Below are 20,148 nucleotides of genomic sequence, written 5' to 3' on the forward strand. Positions count from 1 at the left end.
TTGAGAATATTTTTAATTCTACTGAACAACCTTTTCCTCAACTGGTGGTTGGACTAGCTGGAAATTCATCTCAATGTGCAAACTAAATGTATCAACATCAACTAATGTATTGCTATTCTGTCTAGTAGTGTTGATTTTATTACTAAACTGTTGTAACATTTTCAATCTGTGATTGTCCTAATTACAGTGTATATATTTTTACTAAGTTATTTTAATATATCAGTAGATTATTTAGATTGCAGACTTTAAAGACTTCTAATTACATTTCCGATTAGGTAATTCAAAAAATATTGTTATGTATAAATGGTTGATCATATTAATTTAAAAGAGGTGTGTCATGTAAATATATAAAATGCCAACTATTAGAGTACTGTGTTAAGAACATATTCAAGTATTAAAGGAGTATAAAATGTAATTGGTTTTTTTTTTATTTAACAATACATTCAACCGAATACAATTTTCACTCTGTGAGGAGGTTGTTTATAACACTGATTTCAAATTCAAGTGATGCTTGTGTAATGCAATTTACAGAGTAATTGAGTAATTTTATTACATTTTGGCTTGTGACATGACAATTTTGGAACGTTTCTAATAACAAATAACTAAAGAATACTTAACTGTTAATTCTTAGTGAATTTATCGAATTTATTTAGTTAATTATATTTATATTAGTGCACACTTTTGAGGTTAGGTGCACTGACGGTACCACGTCTCGGTGACATGACCCAGGAAGAAGTTGTTGCTCCAAGCAAAACAAGTACCTTTAACTCTTTTCCACAGTATCAGACATAATGTTGGATAAGGACGAATTAACAAAAAACTACTACAGCATTACTGCAATTTTTTATTGTGAAATAGCTCAATTAACAGAAGAATTTAATGTGAGTATTTAACAGTGAAGAACAGTAGAATGGGATGAGCAGGGCTGTATTTAAAATCTATGAGGCCCCCAGCAGATCTCACCAGAGAGGCACCTCTATGTTCTGATTCTTCGAAGGTTGGAACCTAAGGGATTAGAAATGCATGTGGTATTGCTTCAACTCGATGAATTTACCTTTTGTTTCCAATAATCGGATCAGCAAAAAGACCTAGGAAACTAACTAATAAAAGTCTATTAATTTTTTAATAATATTAGGGGTCTTAGGTCAGGACCAGACATTTTTATTTCTTTAGGGTTGAGTAAAAAATATTTTGAACTTTGGGTATCGGATCAAAATTGGATCTTGGATCACTAAGTCATTTAAGTTTTACACCTCTACACATTTATGCCAAAATTTATCATAAAATGGACCAAAATTACATGAGTTATCATACAAATTTGAACGAAAAGTGTTTTTGGCCTCTGGGGACATCAAAATATTAAAAGTAAATCGGTCAAGAGTCGTCTAGATCTTTCAGTGCCGCCTTCGGTAATAGCTTCTTCCCTAAAAAAAATTCGCTAAAAGTTCTTCACACGGTCTACACAAACGACTTATACGTTTTGCTTCCTCAACAGGTGGACCTACAGGCTTAGGTGGTCAGAGTAAAAAACTCAAGATTCATGAGGCATGAGGACGAAAAATTGAATAGCTTTTTTTGTATTCAAGGTCTTTTATACGATAAGGCTAACTTGGTTTTAAGGGATGATCACAAAAAAGTGGAGACTTGCTCTAGTACTGTCATTCCTGGAAGACAACACAAAAAAGGAAACCAAAGTTAAGTTATTTTTGAAGTCAATGCATGACTGCTCACTTTACTCACTATTCCTTTGTCGTAAAAATCCCAAACCTGATGATATTTATATCCAAAAAAGTGTGAGATTTGGGCTGTGCGAAGTTCAGGGCAGTACACTTCTTGGACATCTCTGTCCAGCACCTATAGGGGGTTGAGAATGCACTGTAAGTGTAACTCTTTTTGACTTTTGATTGTTGTTGGGGGAATCTTGGAGATGACAAAAACCGATATTGTCGCCCTCCCAGCAGGGGCACAACTTGGGGGGAGGGGGAAAGTAGTGCCGAGGGGTGTTATAGAACATCGCTCATATCTCATGAACTATAGTTCTTTTCTTTTTGTTCTTTGGTCAACATATTGTTTACAACTTTGGTCTCATATCCATTATACCGGTACTTAGCCACGTCTTTTGTAGTTAAGCTCTTTATTATAATTTTCTTGGGACAGTGAGGTATTATGAGGCGATAAATCATTGAATTAAAAGCTGATCTTTTCTGTTCTGGGGGGTGATGAAAATCTTGAGTGATGAACCTATTGGTGTGGGTTGGTTTTACTCCGTAGGATTAGTACATCTAGAAATGATATCTTCTTTTCATTTTCAACCTCATAGGCCTGTGTGAATTTTATTGACGGATAAAAAAAATTCAATTTGTTGACAAAGTCATTTAGGTTTTCTTTCTGATAATAAAACTGCAAATATCTTGTCGTCTACGTACCTTAACCAGGTTCATGGAAAATATGCCATTACTTCTTTTGCTTTTGATTCAAAATGACTCATAAATATATTTGCTATAAAAACATATAGTGGATTTCCCATAGCTGTTCCTTCAGTTTGGGTATAAAAATTATTATTATATTCAACTGTGTTTTGGGACATACATAGATTTGTCAAAATTACATATTCATTAATTATTTCTTTTGGTAGATTTAATGAAATGAGCCATTTTCTTAACAAGTGTCTCGTAATTGGAATCGGGACACTTGGGTAAATGGATACAACATCAAAATAGACTAGATATTCATCTTTTTGAACTTCAAATCTTTAATTTTATCTATTAACTCGTATCTAGCTGTTTTTTATAGCAAAAGACGTGAATGATTCAAATTTTTGTAGCTTTTCTACTAACCATTTAGAGAGCTAGATAAGTTGTAAAAGAAATGTAAAAACTAGATTTAATGAACACACTTCTCACATTACAAACAACAGACCTGAAAAATCTGCAATAGCAAAACATTGTTTAGAAATGGACCACACAATATCAATCAAAAATACTAAATTACTAAAAATGTAACAAAATCCAACGAACTAAATGCATGGGAATCATTATTTATAAATAAAAATGGACAATTAAGTAAATAATGATAATGGTCCAATTCAAAATTTAACATTACTAATTTCTAAATATACAAAATTATAAGTTAATTATTCTACTTTATATTTAATTTTTATACATATATAATTTATTTTTGTAATTTTAGCTAAATGTACTATACCAGAATTATTTTTATTTTCAACTACCCATATGTTACATTCTTTAACATTTATCACTGTATTTTTAAACTTAAACAATATAGCCTTCAGTTTTGTTTTGTGATGACAAGCGCTAGCGGCTAGTCCATGCCATCGATCTCTATTATTATGTTGTAATAATAGAGATCGATGGTCCCTGCCCACCAAATCTGTTCGGGAGCGAAACTTCTACCCTCCCTCCAGCTGAATTTTTATTCCAGGATTAGTTTTGCCAACAGTGTCATTTGGAGGCTTCTGATTAACTTTTAGGTTTAGGCATACTAATTGAAAAATTAGTTTTGTTCATAAAATAAAACTATAAATGCCTCAAATTCAATTTTATAGTTTTTTTTATGAAATTAAACTGTCATAACCTAACCAAACCAACCAAACGTGCTGATAATGAAAAAATCCAATGAAGGTTTATTAATCGAACAAATAGTTCAGTTCGTAATAAAACTATAAATGGCTCAAATTTAATTTTATAATGTTTTAATTATGAAATTAAACTGTCATAACCTAACCAAACCAACCAAACTTGCTGATAATGAAAAAACCCCAGACAAAAATATAGTGCCTCATGTGAGATTCGAACCTGACTCCTTCAGATTATCAGCCCGACACTCAATCCACTATACCACCGAGGCCGATGGCATCATGCCATGCCGTATCGTTGCAGTAATGGTGTTCGTGTTCCCTCAGCCAATCAGAACAGCTGGAGGGTAGAAGTTTCGCTCCCGAACAGATTTTGGTGGGCAGGGACTAGCCGCTAATTTTGTACCCGTGTCTGATGATGCCAGCTTAGCTGGCAAAAGGCCTCATAAAATTAAAAATTCTTATAATATTGGTGAAGTTTTTATTTCAAATTTATATTAATTCCAATATATTACCAGTTCTTTTTATATATATGTGTAAAGATATACTGGCAGCAATGACAAATATAATCATGAACAATCTAATTCGGCTGAGAGGAAAATATTTGTAGTAAACACTAAATAATATAGCCTTTGAAAAATGATAAAATAGTGAGTATTTCCATTAGTTACATAATCTTTGATTTGACGCTTCACTCATCGGAAATTGTGACTGTTATTTGTTTTTAAATAACTCCAGAAAAAATACTTTGGTTTAATGAGCACCAGAGCACCGTTTAACATTTAACAAACTACTTTGTTCCTATCGAATATTAGTTCTAATGAATGAGTTATAATGAGGACGAGGACTGAGGAGGAGTTAACGAGTTAAGGCTTGGGATTTGAAGAAGAAGAATCCGCACCGAACCGATGTACCGTTTCGATTCCAATCCCGCTGTCCCACGGCGCGGTGGTGGGGGGTCGGGGTCCTCCTTGAACGGTCTCGTAAATATCAATAACTTAGTATCAAATAACTCATTTTTCAAATTTTCATCATAATGCATCTATAAACAAGCAAACTACAACAGTTAACTTATTCATAAGAATAGCATGGGAGTTTTAAATTTACAATTTACAAATTTTCGTTGTGTTTAATAAAAAGGTGGCGGTTCTTTGTGACGATTCGAATATTAACCTAAGGGGTTTTCTAAAGGAGATGGAGCAAAAGTAATATTAATTCGTACCAAGTATCGGAAATATTGAATGCAGTGAGGTAATCAACCATATTTTGTAAAGTACGCAATAGTCATATTAATATTTTATACCGTACTCATTGTTACCCATTTAATAAATTAACATTTTAATATTTTGATGGCACTACCAGCTAGTATCACTCTTATGTCAACTAAGTGGGATGAATAATTGTCATAAACCTTGAAAGTAACTGTCGATTGCGATGGGTTTCACCGATTTTTATAATTAAAACTAACTATACTTAGTTTTCAAATTATGCTATACTATACTTCATTCGTTATCAACATGAACTAGACACGAAAAACAACCTTCCAAATTTCCAATGGGATGTAAGTCTAGTTAGTTAGTGTGGTGGTGCCATCAAAGTATTAAAATGTTAATTATTAAAAGGATAACAAATGAGGATAAAATATTAATACGACTATTTCTTACTTTACAAAATATGGTTAATTACCCCACTGCATACAATATTTCCGGTACTTGGTACGAACTAATATTACTTAAATAACGTTCTCCATCTCCTTTTGAAAACCCCTTCAGTTAATATTCTAATCGCGACAAATAATCACAACCTTTTTATTAAACACAACCAAAATTTGTATATTCAAATTTTTAAAATTTTTAATTTAAAACTCCCATGCTATTCTTATGAATAAGTTAACTGTTGTAGTTTGCTTGTTCAAATATTATAATGATCAAACTTGGAAAATGAGTTATTTGATGCTAAGTCATTGGTATTTTACTAAAGAAAAACACACACCTTTTAGGTACCTGTTGAACCTAATTTTATTTATATACATTTAATAAAACATCACATCAAATAGACATTTGCTGAGTCTGCAGGTTTGCTGTAGCGAAGTTGTTTTACTCATAAGATAAAGTTACATTTTAAGATATTATAGTATCACACTAGTTAACTAAATGGGATGAATTATCCTAAACCTTGAAAGTAACCGTCAATTTCCATGTGTTTCACCCATTTTTGATAAATAGAAAAAAACTAAATATACTTAATCACAAATATCTAAAAAAAACCGTTTTGGGTTTAGAGAAAGGTGATAAATGCAAACAATGTGTATTTTTAGATGGACTACATTTTGTACATTTAGCTTTTTCCTGTATCTCTGATAATAAAGTCACTATAGCGAAAAATACAGAAATTTGCCGCCATTTTCCAACATGGCGGCCGTAGGCCGTAGCACAGCTTCAATTTTAGGGGACTTTTAGTATGTTCAAAAGGAAGGTTTACCCAACATCTGTACCAAATTCCCCGGTTGTGCTAATTTTTTTTGGGTCAAAACATATTTTTATTGTACTACTAGCTGACCCGGCGAACTTCGTATCGCCTAAGTTATAGGTTTCCCCTAAGACAGACCGATGGAAAGAAAGTACCGTTACGTTATGTTTTATCTGTGGTTTAATTTTCAAGATGATCTCGTTCGCATCGTTCAATCACGTCCTGGTTGAAGTTCGTTCGCTACGCTCACTCACCTTTGGGTTGGAGCTCGTTCGCTACGCTCACTCACCTTTAGGTTGGAGCTCGTTCGCTGCGCTCACTCGCTTCCAGGTTGAAGTTCGTTCGCTACGCTCACTCACCTTTGGGTTGGAGCTCGTTCGCTACGCTCACTCACCTTTAGGTTGGAGCTCGTTCGCTGCGCTCACTTGCCTTCAGGTTAGCTCGTTCGCTACGCTAACTCGCCTCCAGGTTGAAGTTCGTTCGCTACGCTCACTCACCTTTTGGTTGCAAATTAGCTGTTGTCATAAATATAAAAGAAATTAGTGCTGCACCCCAAGTAGCAACACAATATTGTTAAAATGTTGAAATAATGTTGCTTAACATTGTCAACAATATTGTTCTGAGAATATTGTTTTAATGTTGAAGCAAGATTTTCCCAACGTTGATCAACGTTTTATGAAAATATTGTTTGATAATATTGATTAATGTTGAAAAAACATTATTTCAACATTAACACATTATTTTCCCAACATTGATCAACATTTATTGAAAACATTGTTGTCAATATTGAATAATGTTGAAATAATTTTTATTTCAACATTGAAACAACATTAATAAGATTGAAAACTGTTTATGGACTCAGCTCATCCTGAAAATCAAAATAAATATAAACTAGGCTTTTATTAAGTAATAAAGGGAATAAGGTTGATGCTAAAAACAAAATACTAAAATAAAAATTCTACCCAAACGGGTAGAAACAAAAATATCTTCAATTTAAATTAGAACTATTTTCTTGTGCGCGCCATTAAAACGCGCGCGGATGGATCTATCTATTAGCTAGCATCTAGCATGGTTTGGTTGGTAGCATCCATCTTCTTTTCTTTATCTCATCTTCCATCGACCATCATCGGCACTCGGCAGCTCCAGAGCATCTTTCATTTCAATTAATCATCTCTAGTCCTAGTCTCAATCTCGTAATTTTTATTTCACTTACTTCACACCATGTTGCAATGATTGTATTTTTCCCTTTGCTTTGAGATTCTGATGTATAATAATACAATTATTTACGGCTGAATACAGTTTTTTAATGGTGGTCAACTTGAGATACCAGCTTTAAGGTAAGTGCATCTTGTTATCAAGTTAAGTTTTGCATTCATAGTTACATATCAAAGTAGGCTAGGCTTGCACTCTAGTCGTAACTTAATAGAGCCAAGCCTAATTTATTAAAATCTTTTAACCTACAAATGCAGTACCAACTGCTAAGATTGATTGTTAACACACAAATAAAATATGTAAGTGTGATAGTACGCAAGGCTATGTAGGCTAAATAAGTTAGGCCTATAAGGCTAATATTTATAAGCAAACAAAAAAAACTCATTTGAATGCTGAAAGAAAAAGTAAAACCTAGCCTAATCATTGAGATCATTGTGAATGCATTTGCCCAGAAAATTGAAGTTATAAGTTAATCATCTCCAAGGCTTGAATCATCTCACATCTTTTTTACCTAACCTTAATTTAGACGAAAATGCGTTTTCCTGGTTATGCCATTGCAGTTTAACCTTTGACATAGCCTAAGATGTCAATATTATTTTACCTAAGTTACATACCAAAGCCAATTTACAACTTCAAAGTAGGCTATAATTTAATTATCCTATGAATTGGTCAATAATTTGTAAATTTAAAGTAGGCCTAGGCCTAACTTACATTAAGTTACCGTTGGCCTTTTTATAAGCGGAACAACTTAATAAGTTATTTAATCCCAAGAATAATTTTAATGCTAGGGCCTGCATTGATTGATTTTACTACACTAATTTCGACCTCTAAAGTTAAGTAGCTTAACCTACCATTACAACTACTTACAGTAGCCTTAACAGTAAAAAGTTAAGCTTATACTAAAATTATTTTAAAACTGAAAGATCAGCTGTTAACATTACCGTATCACTTTAGTTGGGTATCTGTGTTATTTTAGTTCATACCTAACTAACTTAGCGGCTGCACTTTACTTGACGTCCTACACTCATTCGAATGAAAATATAGATCGATATATCGATTAATCGATTGCTTCATTCGATATATCGTTTGGTTAGTTAGGTAAGGTTAACCTAACCTAACTAACCAAACGATATATCGAATGAAACAATCGAATGAAAATATCGAACCGAAAAAACAGTCGAATGAGTGTAGGACGTCAAGTAAAGTGCAGCCAACTTAGCCTTAACTTATTTAATTCGTGGGTAGCAGGCCTAACTTGTTCTGTACCGGTCAAGGTTGCTGTACTTTAACTTATAGGCTATTCTTATGTTTGTTATGACTTAACTTAGTCACACTGCTTATGATTAAGTTATGGCAGTAATTTGAACTTAACTCGAACAGTAACCAACCTGTACATTTTTGCTTGTCTCTTGCATACAAAAAGCACTTAAACACACATTCTTCACAGGCACGAGGCAGAATAACAATACTGGTATGTTATTTAAAACCTAAAATAACTTTTATGCTAGGGCCTAAATTGATTTTACGATAGGCTCTACCTTAACCCTCCGAGTGTTATGTGTCGTAAAAGCGACTCATAACACACCCGCTGTGGTGTTATGCGTCGCTTTTGCGACTCACAAACACTGTTTACGGCGACGGCTCTGGGACTGGCTGAATCGGATTGAACTGGATCGAGTTAGGTATCATTTTTTTCAGCAGATTCAGAGCTTTCTCCTGATGTCTGTTTCTTCATTTTAGTTCCGAAAATATTGTAGCAGACAGCTGACGTGCGTATTTGTAAACAGCTTGGTTAACCTCGCACCGATGACTGATGTGTTTTATTAAGTTTATCATTGTTTTAGTGTTAAAATCAAAAGTAGTAATATACGTGGCGCATTATAAGAAGATTTAAGTGATTTTGAAGGGCTGGTTGATGATCCTGAAGAAGTAGGTAGTGATATTGATGTAAATTATCAGCCAGATTCCTAGCTATGGTTTGGTTAGGCTATGCATTCTTAGCTAAACGCTATGTACCGAAATCGGTTTTTTGCCCATAACTTAACTTATTTATTTGCAAATCTACTTCCTTATATTATTATATTTTTGGAATCCTCATAATATTCTGAACAAAGTGGCTATTTTAAAATTTGTAGACCGATAAATTATAACAACTTATTGAGCGCGAACATAATTTTTTTTCATTTAGCCTATTTTATAATTTTTGAGAAATGTTAACCCCACAAAAATTGTTGAAAATTTTTTTTGTAATGTTTTATATGTTAGGGCCTACCTTGAAGCCTATAACCCTCCCAGTGTTACTTGACGAAAATTCGGCAAGCACCACACTTTGTATAGTGTTACTTGCCGATTTTTCGACAAGCAGACATCGTTTACGGCGAAGGCTCTATAACTGACTGAATCGGATTGAACTGGATCGAGTTAGGTATCGTTCTTTCCGTTACATTCTAAGCTGTCTCCAGATGTCTGTCTCTAAGCGCTATTCATTTTAGTTCTGAAAATATTGTAGCAGACAGCTGACGTGCGTGTATTTGTAAACAGCTAGGTTCCCCCGGACCGATGACTGATGTGTTTTATTACGTTTATCATTGTTTTAGTGTTAAAAATCAAAAGTAGTGATATACGTGGTGCATTATAAGAAGATTTAAGTGGTTTTGAAGTGTTGGTTGATGATCCTGAAGAAGTAGGTAGTGATATTGATGTAAATTATCAGCCAGATTCCTAGCTATGGTTAGGCTATGCATTCTTAGCTAAACGCTATGTACTGAAATCAGTTTTTTGCCCATAACTTATTTATTTGCAAATATACTTCCTTATATTATTATATATTTGTAATCCTCATAAAATTTAGAACAAAGTGGCTATTTTCAAATATTTATAGGCCTATAATTTATACAATTTCATTAGGCGCGAACTTATTTTTTTTTTGAAAATTTTCGAAATTATATTTTTTTTACCTAAAAATTTTTTTTTTGAAAAAATGTTCCTTATGTTTTGTATATAATATTGAAGCCCATGATTTTCCAAACAAAATGGTATATAGAACATTAGAATTAACATTGTTTTAAGCTTCTCAGATCCGTTTTAATAAAACCTTGCAAATGCGCCAAAAATAGGTGGACATTAAGGCCTAAACTATGGACACTTGGAGGGTTAATTTTCCAAACAAAATGATATATAAAACAGTATACTTTACATTGTTTTTAAGTTTCTAAGATACATTTTAATAAAACCCTGCGATTGCGCAATAAATGGGCGAACATTAAGACCAAAAGTAGAGATACTTGGAGGGTTAAGTTACTAAGTTAATTTCAACCACTAACTTACCATTACAACTACAGTAGCCTAATATCAGTTATAAGTTAGACTAAAAAGATATTTTAAACTAAAATATCAGTCGTTAACATCATCACTTTACATTTCACTTTACATTAGTGTAGTTGGGTTGTGTTATCCTATACTCTAATATGAGCAATGTTTGCTTGTATGTATGTATGCTTGCTTGCACAAAGATCTCGAAAACGGCTCCGACGATTTTCTTCAAATTTTGTAAATAGTTTATTTCTGGCCTAAAAACGAGTTTACTGAAGTTAGACTTGCCAACAAAAATCTAATTACGTAGAAAAATGGAACTGAAAGTCACATTTTTTTAACATTAGGCTTATGGGTTGCTAAGTAACCATGTTGGCTGAATTAAATAACAAGGAAAAAGTAAACAAAAGACTTGTAATTTGTCTATCCACAGTATAATAGCAAAACAAAATACAGTACAAAAGGAAAAACATCAGTTGTTACTATTGAGCAAAGATTATACTGAAGATTACTCGATTCTATAGTCAAGGGTAGCAGTGTGGAGTGTGAGATCTGTTTATGATGATTAGATTACGGTATCTGCAATCCTTAAATGCTATGGAAAGGGAGGAAAACAGGTCCACGACATAGGAAGTGGTGAAGGAAGTAGTAAAGGCGAGCAGTCTGGAGTGTGGGAACTGTTTATGACGATTAAATTAAGGTATCTGCAATCCTAAAATGTAATGGGAAGGGAGGAAAACAGGTCCATGACGTAGGACATGGGGAAGTAAGTTGTAAGGCTAGCAGTGCAGAGTGTATGGAAACCGTCTGTGGCATTTATGTATCTGCAATTCTAAAATAGTATAAGGAAGGAGGGCAAACAGGTCTACGGCATAGGGAGTGGTGAAGTAAGTAGTAAGGGTGAGCAGTCCGGAGTGTGGGAATTGTTAATAACAATTAGATCAAGTTATCTACAATCCTATAATGCTATGGGAAGGGAGGGAATCAGGTCCGCGACGTAGGAAGTGGTGAAGGAAGTAGTAAAGGCGAGCAGTCTGGAGTGTGGAAACTGTTTACGACGATTATATTAAGGAATCTGCAATCCTAAAATCCTATGGGAAGGGATGGAATGAGGTCCGCGACGTAGGAAGTGGTGAAGGAAGTAGTAAAGGCGAGCAGTCTGGAGTGTGAAAACTGTTTATGACGATTAGATTAAGGAATCTGCAATCCTAAAATGCTATGGGAAGGGAGGGAAACAGGTTCACAACGTAGGAAGTGGCGAAGGAAGTAGTAAAGTAGAGCAGTCCGGAGTGTGGGAACTGTTAATAACGATTAGATCAAGTTATCTACAATCCTAAAATGCTATTGGGAAGGGAGGGAATTAGGTCCGCGACGTAGGAAGTGGTGAAGGAAGTAGTAAAGGCGAGCAGTCTGGAGTGTGGAAATTGTTTATGACGATTAGATTAAGGAATCTACAATCCTAAAATCCAATGGGAAGGGATGGAAAGAGGTCTGCGACATAGGAAGTGGTGAAGGAAGTAGTAAAGGTGATTAGTCCGGAGTGTTGGAACTGTTAATGGCGATTAGATTAGGGTATCTGCAATCCTAAAATGCCATTGGAAGGGAGAGAAACAGGTCCGCGACGTAGGAAGTGGTGAAGGAAGTAGTAATGCTAGCAGTGCAGAGTGTGGGAACTGTCTGTGGCATTTATGTATCTGCAATTCTAAAATGGTATAGGGAAGGAGGGCAAACAGGTCCACGACGTAGGGAGTGGTGAAGTAAGTAGTGAAGGTGAGCAGTGTGGAGATTGGGAGTGGATTAATGTATCTGCAATACTTTTCAGAGTAAACTAATAATTTTCCCCGAGCAAAGCTCGGTCCCCAGGTACTTTTAGTTAATAGGTAGGCCTACCATTAAATTACTCTTTAATATTATAATAGCCTACCGCATTGTTTATGTTGAGTTTTTGTTTTCGTTAACCAAAACTAAGATCGTAAAATCATCAATAATAATGAATGTTCTCTCTAACAGGAAAGTACCCCTAACTAACTTACAATAATTTGTTGGTAGGCCTAACTTGTTCTGTTCCGATCAAGGTTTGCTGTACTTTATATAGGCTATTCTTATTTGTTTGTTTTAGCTTAGTCACACTGCTTATGAATATTGCGCAGTAATTAAAGCCTAATTCAAACAGTAATCAACCTGTACATTTTTGCAGGTGTCTTAAGTTACATAAATACAAAAATCCCTTAACTTAAACACTCTCATTCTTCACAGGCACGCAGGCATGTATAAAACCATGGGGCACGAGGTCAAATAAAATCAGTAGACTCTACACAAGACTGACCAAGTTTCTAACATCCTTTGAAGCTACAGGTAATTGACCTTTTCAATTGATTTCCTCTGTCAGCTCAGCATGTTAGCCTAGATAGTTTTAAGAATGTGATGTATGCATGGTTGATTGTATTGTAAGGCCCTTTTACAGACTTAAAGATTTTTCAAAGCGGACTTTAGCTCTACTAGTAAACACGTTGCTCGAAATCGAGCAATTGCAAAGATAGTAAAGTATCTATTTAAAAACAAATAAAAGTCATCATAACTTCCGATGAGTTTAAAAGACTTTGAATCGAAAAATAAACAACAGCAATTCAATAATACAGCTGATCAAAATGTAAACAATTATGTTCTTCATAAGGATAACATGGGAGCTTTAACAGCCACTGGGACAGAGCCCAAGGGACTTTTTCAAAAATGTAAGACCAGTTTGCAAATCTACGCGACTTGCTCTTTCCAATGAGACGTCAATGGATAAAATCGGTTAAGAAATGGCGGAGGAGTTCAACCGACAAAGTTTCATGTAGCGTATTAATTATATAGATATCATTAAACACAAACCAACATCCAAAACTATACACATTTTAATACAACATAGATAATTTACACATTGACTGTTTACAATTAAAACAACATGTGTTCTTCAGGCATTTGACAGTTCTGGTTGTTTACATTTAAATGTCAAAGCAAATGTAATATTTAATTTATGACAACAGCTGGAGTTTCAAAACAATGTTTGTTTCCCATGTTAATCTTATGGAGAAATACGAAACTTTAAAGGGCCCCAGGTCCTCACTCTCTAATTATTTACCTAAAAAGAAAGTTTCCTGCACAACTTCACGTTACGCTCTTTCCAATGACACCAAAAACATGTCAATCGGTTCAGTAGTTTCGGAGGAGTAATTGTCACAAAAATCCTGCTTGCGTATTAAATAAGTATAGATTAATCTTGCATGATGTTTTTCTAAAATATAGCTATCAGTACTCTTATTTGGTTTTTAGTACAATGAACTTATTAACTTATTTTGCTTTAATGTATCATATTTTGCTGTTGTATGACTGACTTGTGCTTTTCAAGCTTTCATGACAGTATCAATTGCATGTAATTGTCTAAATATTAATAATTGCTTTATATCATATTGTATGGCTAGGCCTATCGTTTGACTAGATTAATCAAATCACAAAACATGTATTTATAATCATAGGGAGTGTTGTGTCTGATGAGGCTACGTTGTAGGTAATCTCATCCAAGATCGATTAGTAAAGTAGGCTAACCAGATGGTAAAAACTTGGTAGGCTATCAAGGTGAGCACTTTTTTTGTCTAAAAACGCCGTGTGATTTCGCAAACTGTCATAACCTAACCTAACTAACCAAACATGCTGTTAATGAAAAAATCAAATGAAGGTTTACTATCGAAAAAATTGTTCTGTTCATAAAATAAAATTATAACTTAAATGCCTCAAATTCTAAAAAAAGATGTACAGTTAAGAAGTAATCACATTCTAAGCAAAATCTTTGACAAAATGTTAGTGTCACCGGTGGGATTCGATCTGATAAATATTTGATTATGAGCCGAACACTATCCACTTCACCTCGAACACCGATGGCAGCACTTCGTACCGTCGCGGTACGGTAACAGTGTTCATTATATGTATTCATTCAACCATTAATCAATTGAATCGAGCCTATTTGGTCCGAAATAATATAAATACTTAGTATTTCGTTATTGAACCGATAGTACATGGCGTTTTTGTACGAAAATTTGCTCACCCTCTTAAAAAGCAAATTTGATCATTTCACTAAAAAAAAAAAAAAAATTTGTTAGATTCTGACACCTAATGTTTGAAGTACGGTAGCCAAGAAATATATTGACTACCGGTTTGAAAAATATATTGGTAGGCCTATATAAGGTTTGATATAATGGCAAAAATAACTTTTGGTTTTGTTGTATGTTTAGGAAATCGTTCCTCGAATGACTAATTTTACAACAGCCTACCGCATTGTTTATGTTGAGTTTTTGTTTTCATTAACTAAAAATAAGGCAATAAATAGCAATATTAAAATATTTCTAGATAATTTGAAGCTTGTATAAGAGTAAATAAATAAGCCTTTACACTCTCTTCTGACTCTATCTCTGCCTAACTAAATTTTTAAATACATGCCTTTCATACATAACATAGGTTAATATAGGTCTTGTATTATATTTGGCTATTAATACAAGTAGGCCCTATTCAACAATTTAGTCAATGGTAATATGCAAAATTTTTTTGACAGTGGAGAAAATAGTGGAAAAGTGAGTATTTAAATTACAGACCTTGCAAACCATTAACAATCTCCAAGGCCACGTTTAACCTTAAAATAGTTATTTTAAAGTGGGCCATGAGGCACAATTTTTATTTCAGCTGCGGTTTTCAATACGGACAAAATGAGAACATTCTATTGGCTGTCATGGTCTGACGTCACTCTCTTCTCTTGAGAGAACACCATTAGCGCAACGATACGAAGTTCAACTATCGACGTTGTGTAGTGGATAGAGTACTCAAACGATGTCTAAGAGTTATCCAGTTTGAATCTCTCCGGTGACACTAACTTTTTGTTAAAGATTTTGTTTAGAATGTGATTACTTCATTTTTTGTTAGAAATTGAGGCATTTATAATTTTATTTTATGAACAGAACAATTTTTTCGAATAGGTAGTAAACCTTCATTAGATTTTTATCTTATATCTCTTTTTATATTATTAGCAAGTTTGGTTAGTTATGTTAGTTTATGACGGTTAGGTTTTATATTTTTTTTCCATTTTTTTACTCTCATTTCGTCCACAATGAAACCGCAGTATTAGCTGAAATAAAAATTGTGCGGCCGTGAGAGCGTGGAACATAGATCAAACATGCCTGATGTACTTCATAAGCTCTATCCAACCCTCAACAACATGAAATAGCAGCTGTTCTTGTTCTATACTTTCAGATACTCCCAATTCCCATGCAAAATAAACTTGACACAAAGACTTTTTTTTAGGAAAGGGAAGGATGCCGCTACAGTCGAAGAGAATCGGGCCTATGGAGATGTCAGCGAAGATATAAACACTTTTCAACAATCACTAGGCCTATACATTGAGCCTACAGTTATTAATTTTTAAATCTTGAAAGTGATTTACTTTTGTTTACAGATTTGATATATTATAAGAATATTTTGTTCGCTTGGTTTTTTGGTCTCTTTTGTGATTTAACCTTCTATAAAAAATGTATATTTTGGGCTTTGTGAAAGAATAAACAATATATTTTTAAATTGTGACGTTATTTTTTACCTTTTTCTTGAAATAAATATACATAACTTATGTCAACAATATTCCACAGAAATACTTTTTGCAGATTTTATGAAATAGCATAGCCTACTGTTATTCAAGAATAAAATAATATATTAGTAATAGTTTTGTCAGTCAATAGAGTATTACCTAAAATGAGTTTTTTTTGACATTTTTGTTATGCATTTATGCAGGCCGAAGTATTTTGAATACTTAGATTGTTTAACAATTATTTTGTGATTTTTTAAAAATATTAGCTTAATATTGACAGGATAATACAGACGATACAAAAATACTTTAACAATGTTGTAAAAACAATAATCAAAATACTGTTAATGTTAACAAAATATTGTTAATTGTTTATTTCTACATTTTTTTCAAAATTGTCTTAATATTGGCTTAATATTTCCATATAACATTGAAACAACGTTGAAAAATATTAAGACAACATTGTCAAGACAATGTATTTTGTTTCACGAAAACGTTGTAACAATATTGTTACCACATTGATCAATATTTGGGCAATATTGAATGAATGTTGTTTAAATGTTGAAAACAACATTGAAACAACGTTGAAAAATATTAAGACAACATTGTCAAGACAATGTATTTTGTTTCACGAAAACGTTGTAACAATATTGTTACCACATTGATCAATATTTGGGCAATATTGAATGAATGTTGTTTAAATGTTGAAAACAACATTGAAACAACGTTGAAAAATATTAGGACAACATTGTCAAGACAATGTATTTTGTTTCACGAAAACGTTGTAACAATATTGTTACCACGTTGATCAATATTGGGGCAATATTGAATGAATGTTGTTTAAATGTTGAAAACAACATTGAAACAACGTTGAAAAATATTAGGACAACATTGTCAAGACAATGTATTTTGTTTCACGAAAACGTTGTAACAATATTGTTACCACGTTGATCAATATTGGGGCAATATTAAATTAATGTTGATTAAATGTTAACAACAACATTGAAACAACATTGTTATGCTACTTGGGACCCTGTTGGTAATCCTTGTAACTTTAATGCTATTGAACATCATAGAACAGAACCAACTTGTTTAATTGAAACAGCTGTTAAGATTCATTAATTCCATTTCTCATAAGGTTAACATGGGAAACTCCAGAGCCACTGGGGCGGAGCCCTTTTAAGAATTTCGAAACGGGAAATAGTTTACGTCCGATTCGCATACCTACAGAATTTACACACCAAATTTCATAACGATCGGTGAAGTCGTTCCGGAGGAGTTTGCAGACAAACACTGTGACACGAGAATTTTATATATTAGAAGATTACTGGTTATTGTAACTCCGCAACATTAATTATACAATAACAATAAACATAATCTCAATTAACCAAACCAAACCGTTCCGATTCCGATTCCGCTGTCCCGGATGCGGTGGTGGGGGGTCCCGAATCCTGTTTGAAATTTGAATGGAGTCGTTTGCAACCTTGCATTGCAAGTAGTGTTGGGATATCGAAAGAAAATATCGATATTTATATCGACGATAATATCGGAGCCTCAATATCGATATTCCGATAATATCGGACCAAAAATATCGATATATCGGAAAAATATCGTTAAAAATTAATGGAATTGGAATGCTATCGCAAAGCATCCCTTTAACAGGAAATTACCTTAACAAACAATAAAAAAAAAATTGAAATGAAACTATTTTAAACTACCTATCCTAACCAACCAATAAAGCTTGCTGTATTATTTCAAAATTTTGTTTGCTAGCCTAAGTTATTCCCCATATGCATTTTCTGTAATCAAACGGAATTTTTAAACGGTAACTTAGCCTACAGTAAGTTTGGTTGGTTTTGGTTTTGTTAGGTTGAATAGTTTATTTTCCTAATCCAGATATAGGCTATTATTTTTGCCTAAACAAGGTTAGTTCTTAATTTGTTTTTAAATGCGTTTGAAGATATTAAAACAAAGGAATATATACAGATGGTTTGGTAAAAAAAAATATCGATATGTCATCAAAAGAAATCATTGATATAAAAATGTCCCTTTAGCAGGAAAGTACCTTTGTTAATACTGAACAATATTTATTTAGCCTATCCTTATCGAAGTTGTCAGCTGATATGTTTTAATTTGTTATAATCAATATATCGGATAGAAAAATAAAATATCGATATTCAAAAAGAAATAATCGATAATAATGAATGTTCCCTTTAACAGGAAAGTACCACCATGAACAGTTAGCTGCACACATATGACGTTAAATCGTTTACAATTTATATTTTTTTAGGCTTGTGTACAAAAAAATATACAACAAATGAGAATTTAATGGTTTTGATTGGTTTTCACTGCCGTCACGTCATTTTGGCACTCCACTTCTGCCAACCGTGCCAACTCACTATTCAAATGCAGGCAGAGGCAACCAGATTAAAAATATATTTTCAACTAGATAGGTACATGAAATAGTTTGTGTGTACAAATAAATTTGTTATTAATAATATTTAATAACTGCTAAACAAGTTCAGAAAAGATTAAACTGTATTCATTCTTGCATTATTCTTTGAAAAATTGCTAAAATCAATTCTAACGATAATATCGAAGTAAAATATCGATATCCCGATAATATCGGAAGTCTAATATCGATATAAAAATATCGATATATCGGAACCAAAATATCGATATTTCCGATATATCGGATATCGATACCAAACACTAATTGCAAGTGCAAGTGACAAGTGTGGTCTCGACTCTCGACTCTGGCTCTGCTCTGAGTTGAGTTTGAGTTTGTACTGTTTGGAACAACTCTAAAAATCAACTTTTTTAATCTATTGTTAAAGTTAGCTCAACCTCAACTATAAGGTAAAAACAATTCTTATCATAATAATATGATTAAGTTATTGAGATAATACTGACTAAAGCCTAGTCCGTACTTGGCGATTTGCCGGATGTTTGGCCAACCGTCTCGTAGTCCTAGTGTTGCCTCTTGTAACTAGCCTATCTTGCGATAGCCATATCTCCAGATGATCGATCGGCAGATTTGATTTCTGATGAGAAAATTCAGTTTTTTTCTGTTTCCCATACATGGGTAACATGAGACAAGATAAACTTAGGCCCTAGGAGGCAGGAGATCTGATATAGGCTAGGCTAACACAGGCACAATGCGGGTTTTAGCCATGAACCCACTGGTGGTAGGGATGGGCTTCATAGGTAGCCTAATTTGACAAACTTGTTCCAGTCAGTCAAGGTCTATGAGAGTACCTACCTACGTACATTGACTAGCCTAGTTACTTTGCACCTATCGGTACAGGACCTGAGGCGGTAATTATTCCGACGTGACTAGTAGCAAAAGTGGAATTTTTTTTCCATCATGATATAAGTTTCATGTTGAATCCGAAAATGACGTTTTTATTTTTCGGAAAAGGCCGGAAATTACCGAAAAAAATTTTTTTAGCCTACTCAAAATACATAACACCCACCGGAGATAGGACGAAAAAACTGAATAATAGGTTAGGTTAGGTTAGCTTATGCTAGGTTAGATTGAGTTAGGTTAGGTTGGGTTAGGTTAGGTTGTTACCTACCTACCTAACCTTACCTAACCTAACCTAACCAAAAACCTATCCTAACCTAACATAACATTACCTAACCAAGCTTAACCTAACCTAAACGATTATTCCGTTTTTTCGTCCTATCTCCGGTGTTTTTCATATGTGTCAAAAAAGTCTTGCATATTAAAATATTAATCTAACTTACACAATATTCCGCATATTTTGAGTAGGTACCCACATAGGTAACGTATTTTGAGTAAAAAAATTTTTTTCTTTTTTTTTTGGTGATTTCCGGTCTTTTCCAAAAATGAAAAACGTCATTTTGGATTCAGCGTGAAATTTAGGTCATTATGGAAAAAAACATTTTCACTTTTGTGACTAGTCACGACGTCGAAATAATTTAACTTACC

The 20,148-nt window shown here is 33.6% G+C and overlaps 1 long non-coding RNA gene across 1 annotated transcript; it reads left to right on the forward strand.

Moving 5' to 3' along the window:
* The first annotated feature begins 7,188 nt into the window (after positions 1 to 7,188).
* On the forward strand, positions 7,189 to 16,151 carry LOC128989783 (uncharacterized). Its single transcript, XR_008490468.1, has 3 exons — positions 7,189 to 7,401; positions 12,845 to 12,943; positions 15,920 to 16,151. It is a non-coding gene; the product is annotated as an uncharacterized LOC128989783 (long non-coding RNA).
* The last annotated feature ends 3,997 nt before the right edge of the window (positions 16,152 to 20,148 follow it).

Source organism: Macrosteles quadrilineatus, unplaced genomic scaffold (genome assembly GCF_028750875.1).
Source record: "Macrosteles quadrilineatus isolate MER2022 unplaced genomic scaffold, UCM_ALF_1.0 Scaffold_3__2_contigs__length_128488019, whole genome shotgun sequence".
NCBI lineage: Eukaryota > Metazoa > Arthropoda > Insecta > Hemiptera > Cicadellidae > Macrosteles > Macrosteles quadrilineatus.